Genomic DNA, 8,027 nt, shown 5'->3' with positions numbered 1-8,027 from the left:
TAGTGGCTGGCACCTTCAGTCGAGTCGGAGGAAGGCTACTGAAGACTCGTGAGAATTAACATTATCCCAAATCAATTTGCTTCCCTTGAACTCACCCTGAAGCTGGTCAATAGTTTTTCATGGCTCTTTCAGAACAACACGCTTTTGTCTTCTTAGCTCTCAAAAAATAGAGTAAATACTGAAAAACAACTCTGTCCCTAATTGCACTTTACAACTTTAAAAGGGTTTTTGTTGACTAGATGATGGTAAATTGATATTCCTGAATTATTTATCCTTTTTTTTAAAGACCAGTCCAATGGTTTTGTAAATGTTGGCCCATAATCTAATTGCAAATGCATATATGTAGCTTTGGATATATTACCTAGTTTATTTCCTGCAGTCATTGCTTCCTATTTCTTCCATGACATTTTGAAGATTGCAGAGACTCACTGATTTGACAAAACATAATCCTGTTGTGTTGCTGTGGAACATTTTATAGTTATAAGAGTGGTGTATTTGAGGACACAGACAGGATAAACATCTGCTAATTATAGTGAAATCCAGGTATGAAAATGCAGACATGGACACTGTGAAAAGGTCTAATGAATTTGGATTGTTCCTTTTAAGATATTCAGCGACCAAGTCTCAACTCTCCTGCCGTTATGAGCATCTTTTTATGCAGGTAGACTACGTTGTCCCTGCTTACAACTGCTTTACCAATGTGACCAAGCAATACAATTAACAATTCAATGTGATGGATAACATGGTCCTAAATACAATTCCATTTAGAAAAGCTGACTTTCTAAACATATTGTAAAGAATCTAAACCACTGGAGAAAGAGAGAGGGGAAGCTCATCTAAAATGTGCGTTGATTTGGTGGTACCTGTCTTTCTCAGTATCCTTGTGCTGTTCAATCACTATTTTGTAAACATTTAGTTGTATGGGTCCATAATATGACATGGGAATTGCTGGGAAGTTTCCTGGAAATAACTGTGTAACGTGTTTACTAATAATAGGGGAAATATACATTTCCTTGAACAGACTACTCTATTTAAATAAGTAAATATTTACTCATTAATCATTCATCACACCCAGTCCAATGCTTCAGTGTGAAAAAGGATACATGTAAAAGGGCTAACAGATGTTTGCACATTAGCGTAATTACTGTAAATGTTCCAAACCTCGCTTGACAAACATTTGACAGATTAGAAAGCTGCTGTGTTGAAAGGCATTTTTACATGAAGCCAAACATTGGTTATGTGCTTTTTAATGTTTGAACTCAACAACCCTTCATGGATGAGCTTCCTGTGACCCAGTAAACAGTAAACTTCCTGTTCGTCTTTACATTATTTCCCAATTCTGTAATTTAGTTTTTTTGTGTGTAATCAGCTTTTTCAAATAAATGATGATGATTTCTCTCTATTTAATGGTGTCATTTTCTAATGTAAAATTGTTTTGAAGACATGAGTTATCGTTCTTGTTTAAGTTTTTAAACACATAAGACAAGCTAGTGTTTGTTTTGTGGGAGGAAGAGCTGATAACAAATACTCACGACACAAACCTTTGTCATATTTATCTGCTAAACGATTCACATAACACATTTCTGTCCGTTAGATATGCAGCTCACTGCCAGCAAACTCTCCTTATACAGAAAAACAATCAGCCTTGACCCCTGAATGTGACATCAAAATACCCCTATTGACACCTGAAGCTAGAATGCATCTTTGCTGGAATATAATTATAATTTCTTTGTCTGCATTTTAATTTGTTTACTGTTTACTAAAAAGACTCATGCCCCTCTGTTCTTTCACATGTGCAAGTAAAGTAGACAAAAGGTAAGAAGAAGGCAGATTCACACGTGTCTATCTTTTCATGATGAGTTTTATCTGACAGGAGATATTATTATTACAAATATCGATGTTTGCACGATTTTTAGACATTTTAGCAGCAGGTAAATAAGTTGTGTTTCAACTGTCCATCCCCTATTGCAAAAACTGCACCATTAACAATGTGATCAAAGCTTTGAAGGTCCAGTGCCTGGTCTTATATTACAGCTTTAACATTACATAACATGTAACATTTTCAGTACATGAGGTAAGGCATGATTACCCTGGGCTATGTAGCCTATCAGTGTGTATTTCTAAAACTCCTTCTTCCTGGATTCATGGTCAAACACTTTGAGCATATTTACCTTCAGGGCGTGCAGCAGAAACAGCGTGCTGGTAAAGATTTGACTCTGCAGCAGAATTGAAAGAAAACAAACATGTCAATGTAGAGCTTAGTGAGACTGTGCAGTGTTTTCTTACATTTGACAGAGAAGTGAAGACAAATGTCAAGGAAGACTATTGCTGCTGTATCTGGTAGGTGAATCAGTCAACGCCTCCTCAAAGAAACAGCACATGATGGTACTACTACAGACAGGAACACTGAGAGTCAGCATAGGGACTTGTGGCGGAGTCTCACTGCAACTCCAACACGTTAAATAAGTGACATACATAGTGGCTGTGTTGCATTTAACATACTATAACTCTGTATACTTTGACAACAGGTCTGTGCTAGCAAACACCATGGGCTCATAAACTCTCTTGAACTTGTTTGGTCTTGTAATGATATCTTTCTTGATGCCTGACTGTTCTAACTGTTCTGTCAGACAATTTTAAATATTGAACTTGACTAAGCTCTATCGATATTGCATTTTATAGGAATGATGCCAATATTCTTTAAGGAAATTACATTTTATACAATGACATTTTTGATGATTGCAAATTATTTCCACTTGCTTCAATTTCAAATCACACAACTCAAATTTGTACATAGATGTTTTTGTTTTATTTGACTTGTGTTGTCTCTTATCCTTCTAGACAGAGGGACAGCCGAATGTATAACAGAAACAGAGCAGTCCAGCTCCTGACATATGTCTGTATTAGTATGCTAAAGCAGCTCATGTCATTCCCTTCTTCAGACAGTCTCCACACAAACAGTTTTTGATTAAAAAAACATGATAACACATGACACAATACATTTTCAGACTAATTCTGTTTGATAATGGTTATATTGAAAACTGCTTTGGCAGAAAGAGTAAACTAATTGAAATTCAACAGATTTCTACTGACAGTCAGTCCAATTTGAACATTCAGACCATGTCAAATCACAAATATATTGCCTTCTCCGATTCTGAAGCACATTTAACTGTCAGGAGTTCTACATGATCCGTATGACAATTTGAAAATCACGTATTTTTTAGAGTATACGTAAAAATTTGCCAGTGGTTTACAGTTTTTAGCTGTATTTGTGTGTGTGTTTGTGTGTGCAGCTGACACAGTAACCGAGTGGACAAAATGTAGGCCAATATCTTCCTGAGTGTCCTCCTCACTCTCACTGTCACTCTATCTGGAACTGACCAAGTAAAGAGCATTATGATAAATGTTAATGTTACTGATCAAACATTGATATGAAAGTGCTAATATCTAAAGTGTTTGCTTTAAATTATTATTATGAATGAGATGTTTTACTTTAATGTTTTTTTGCTTGGACTTTCAGCCACTGCACTTTCCCTCCTCACCTCATACCTCAAAGACCGCACCTACAGGGTAACTTGGAGAGGGTCCGAGTCAGATCCTTGTCAATTAACTACAGGGGTCCCTCAGGGCTCTGTTCTCGGTCCCCTCCTCTTCTCCTTGTACACAAACTCGCTCGGATCAGTCATTAGCCCGCATGGTTTTTCATACCACTGCTACGCTGACGACACCCAACTAATTCTGTCCTTTCCCCGCTCAGAGACCCAGGTCGTCGCACGCATCTCTGCTTGCCTAGCAGACATCTCTCAGTGGATGTCTGCTCATCACGTCAAGCTCAACCTTGACAAGACTGAACTGCTTTTCCTTCCGGGAAAAGATTGTCCCACTCTTGACCTAACAATCAACATCGGCACCTCTGTTGTTTCCCCGACTCAGGCTGCAAGGAATCTGGGTGTGACCCTAGATAACAAACTGTCCTTCACTGCAAACATTGCTGCTACAACCCGCTGCTGCAGATACACGCTTTACAACATCAGGAGGATACGTCCCCAGCTGACCCAGAAATCAGCGCAGGTTCTGGTCCAGGCTCTCGTCATCTCACGCCTAGACTACTGCAACTCCCTCCTGGCTGGTCTGCCTGCATGTGCCATCCGACCTCTGCAGCTCATCCAGAATGCAGCTGCTCGTCTGGTCTTCAACCTTCCTAAATTCTCCCACACCACGCCGCTCCTCTGCTCCCTTCCCTGGCTTCCGGTAACTGCTAGAATCCACTTCACACTGGTACTTGCGTACCATGCTGCGAATGGATCTGGCCCTTCCTACATCCAGGACATGGTTAAACCGTACACCCCAGCACGTGCACTCCGCTCTGCATCGGCCAAACAGCTCGCTGCACCCGCACTGCGAGGGGGACCCAAGTTCCCATCAGCAAAAACTTGTGGGTTTGCTATCCTGGCTCCAAAATGGTGGAATGAGCTCCCCATTGAAATCAGGACAGCAGATAGCTTGCACACCTTACGGCGCAGACTGGAAAACTCATCTCTTTCGACTCCACTTCGAGCGATAGAATTACTAACAAAGCACTTATATACTAATAAAGGGCTGGCTTATCTAAAGCCAGTTGAGTAGCACTTGAAATGTTTGGCTCTATGAAACCTGATGTACTTATATGATTCTGTTTTCTTCAAGGTTGTATCTTCCTGGTCGAATGCACTTATTGTAAGTCGCTTTGGATAAAAGCGTCAGCTAAATGCAATGTAATGTAATGTAATGTCAATTGGTTTCTATAATTCTTGGATTTACTACACAAATATGGCTACCATCCAGTACGATCCCCCTTTGATTTTATAACACAAATCATTGGAAAACCAAATGCGTTTCCAAGTAGCTATTACTAGTTCCAAAAGTCAGCATCTTGACGCCATGAACTCATTTGCATATTGCCGAAATCATCACATTTAAATAAAGCTTAGTGGTTGTGTGGGTTGCAGCCAAGGAGACTGCCTGCATACGGCTTAAGAAAAGAGGATGAGGCCCCATCCTGTTAGCTGAAGAGCAGCAAACTGAGATCACTGAGCAACATTAGGAATACATTATAGTGTAATATATTTCAATACATTTCTTGCTTTTTCTTTTATGGTTTGAATAAGTTATCAAATGTGGCACTCCTAGGGTCTGACAAAAACGGAAAGCGATCCCATTTTCTTGGCAGCAGTCTTCACAATAAATAGACTTTGAAACGATAGATTAGTTTTCCTCAAAGACTGGAGGCTGGGTGTAAAGCTACTCTAACTGAACATGCAATAACTATACGTGTTGAAAATTAAAAATGAGACATGGTTTAGCAAACAATTAATAAAGCTACAAAGCCACAGTATGTCACATTTTTAGACAGAAGAAAGAGGAAGAATGACATGCAATAAGGTCACCACCCTTAACCCCTGAGCCCCCTATGAAAACTCCTTATTAATTGTGATGTGTTTTCAACCAAGGTATGATGCCAAGGTTATAAGTACAACGACACTGCTGTCTTTAAACAGTGCGAGTGACTCACCTTTACATGGTGAATGAAAATGTTTCAATCACTGCAACAAAAGCATCTGAACGCTTATAATTTCTTGACAAACTAAAAGTCTGCTAATTGGATCTAAAGGATCTCAAGGTGAGCTATCAGCAGACAATGAATGGTGCTGCTTACAAGCCTCTGTATGCTGTGTCTTTAAGGCCCTCGGAAGTAAAAAAAATGCTTTAGCGTAAGGGAAAGACTTAACTAATCACAAACATGTTATAACTACCTTTCACGCCTGCAAAGGATAAGTATTGTTATACTCAAAAGATAGATTTTTGGTCTAGAACGTAACAGTGATAAAGCGCAATTAAGTTTATAAAACGCTGCAGGTGCTACTGTCATTATATCATTTCTTGTTCTGGCTTAGTCTTTTTTTTCATGCTCCTATCGTGCACCTAAACAAGTGAAACTGCATAACAAGACACAAATGAATATGCACTCACACACATCACCATCATCTGGGGCCCTCGGAGATTGCTCTGTTTTCCACCTCCCAGTGTCAGAACAGCTGTAACTTATAAATAAGATGGAAGATAATGTTGACAACAGAGGGTGCTTTTGTGAAAACCAAACAGATGAATATATCAGCCTGAATTAAAAGATTTGAAATTTGGCCTTTGAGTGTCAACCTAATATATGTGGCTCATTAGTTTAAGTGAAATGCAGGTCTGAGTCATGTTCATCATTTTAAAATTAGATTTTGTTCGAGTCTTAATGCTAAACTAAGCTCATTTCTGCTGTCTATAGCTTTATTTTGACAAAGCAGATATGAAGTTGGTAATGATTGAGCCCAAACAAAAAGCATCACTACTAAAAGTCACTACTTCTTTATGTTAAACTAAGCAATTAAGCTAACTTTCATAAATAAGTTTGACTCAATAAAAGTCTGTGAAGGAGGTTGGGAAGTAAACAAAATATCTTTCTAGCAGAAATTAAGCTTACAAGAAGTTAATTGCATTTATGAAAACCTTTTTAAAGAATCTTATCTTCCATTTCTGTGAATTTCCACTTTTGTGTGCATTATTCTTAAATGTTTTAACAGTTTATGTTTTAGTATTAGTGGTTCCCAGCAAGGCAAATTGAATGGCACTTACTGAGTGAGGAAATTGAGAACAAATTGGTACTCATTTAGTGTTTATTAATAATCTATCAACCACAACACGTCAGTACACAGTGAATGTTTGGTATCAACCTGTACTGTCGAGTCAGTTAAAGCACATTGTGTAATATCAAGATTTTCCCAGACAACCCCTTGAAACACGTGAGCCCATTTTAATTATATTTAATCATGTCAATCACACCAGATACACTGTGTGAGATCAGGTGGGCATTACCAACCACAGGGAACACGCCGTCTCACAAAGATCAGACAGGGAGATAATGAACAGACTGTCTCAAGAGCTTTACCTAAACACATTACCTCCATTTATTCACAAGACGTGAAATCACAATGCCTTCTAGGAGGATGACAACTGTGAAAACTGTCCGGGATCCTGACCCAAATATATGTCTCCATCCAGCAGGAATTAGGTCTCTGTGTCCCCCTACTCCAAAGCCCACTGGGGAGAAAGGGCCATGCTTACTTCTTATTTTATATTCAGATTTATATTTTGATTTAAAGTCTGAGGAGGTGAACTTTTCTTAAGATGGGATGAGTTTGGTTGAACGTGTCCCAAATGCACATGTGAATATGAACTTGCATTTACTACATTAGCTGCTTTATACACATTTCAGCAGTAGTGGCAAGTTCTTGAGATGCTAAGTTAGTTACATCCTCTCTCTAGGTCGTCCTCAGACGAGCCCTCCATCGTCGCTTCCAGTCATCCCGGTTCTCCATACATCTGGCCAGTTCATTGGTACTTTGTGCTCCTGCGTCATTCTTGAGTACGTCCACGTATGTTGGTGTGGGACGTCCTCGTGACCGATGCCCGTGTGTTGGTTCCCACAGCACCAATTTGCTGGCTGGCAGCTCTTGATGCCTTTGGTAATGTCCTGCTAGTCTCATCTCTCATCTCGCTCACCCTTGGTATTCCCTCGTAGAGGATCTTGTTGGTTACATGTACACTCTTGCTGATGTTAAGTACTGCTCGCAACATTCTGGTGTAGCATCTATCTAGAGACTTTTGCAGGGTTGGCTTCAGGGTCCAGCATTCACTGCCATAGAGGAGAACAGACTACCGTTGCATAGAAGAAGCTGAGTTTGATTTGACGGGGGAGGTTGGAGTTCCATACACTGGTCATGCCGTTCAGGGCCCTCCATGCAAGTGCCTTCCTTACCTTAAGATCTGCTCAATGCTCGGTTGAGTTGACCCATGAGCCCAGGTACTTGAAGTCCTTGACTTCTTTAAGCACAGTGCCTTCTGTTGTTGTCAGAGGTGGATGTTCCGGTAAGATGTTATAGGTGATAACCTCAGTTTTTCTTGGCGTTTAGCCTAAGGCCACTCTTGGCACACTCTAACTC

Source organism: Notothenia coriiceps, unplaced genomic scaffold (genome assembly GCF_000735185.1).
Source record: "Notothenia coriiceps isolate Sejong01 unplaced genomic scaffold, NC01 NC01_scaffold00000287, whole genome shotgun sequence".
Lineage (NCBI taxonomy): Eukaryota > Metazoa > Chordata > Actinopteri > Perciformes > Nototheniidae > Notothenia > Notothenia coriiceps.
Note: the sequence above shows the minus strand (reverse complement) of the source record.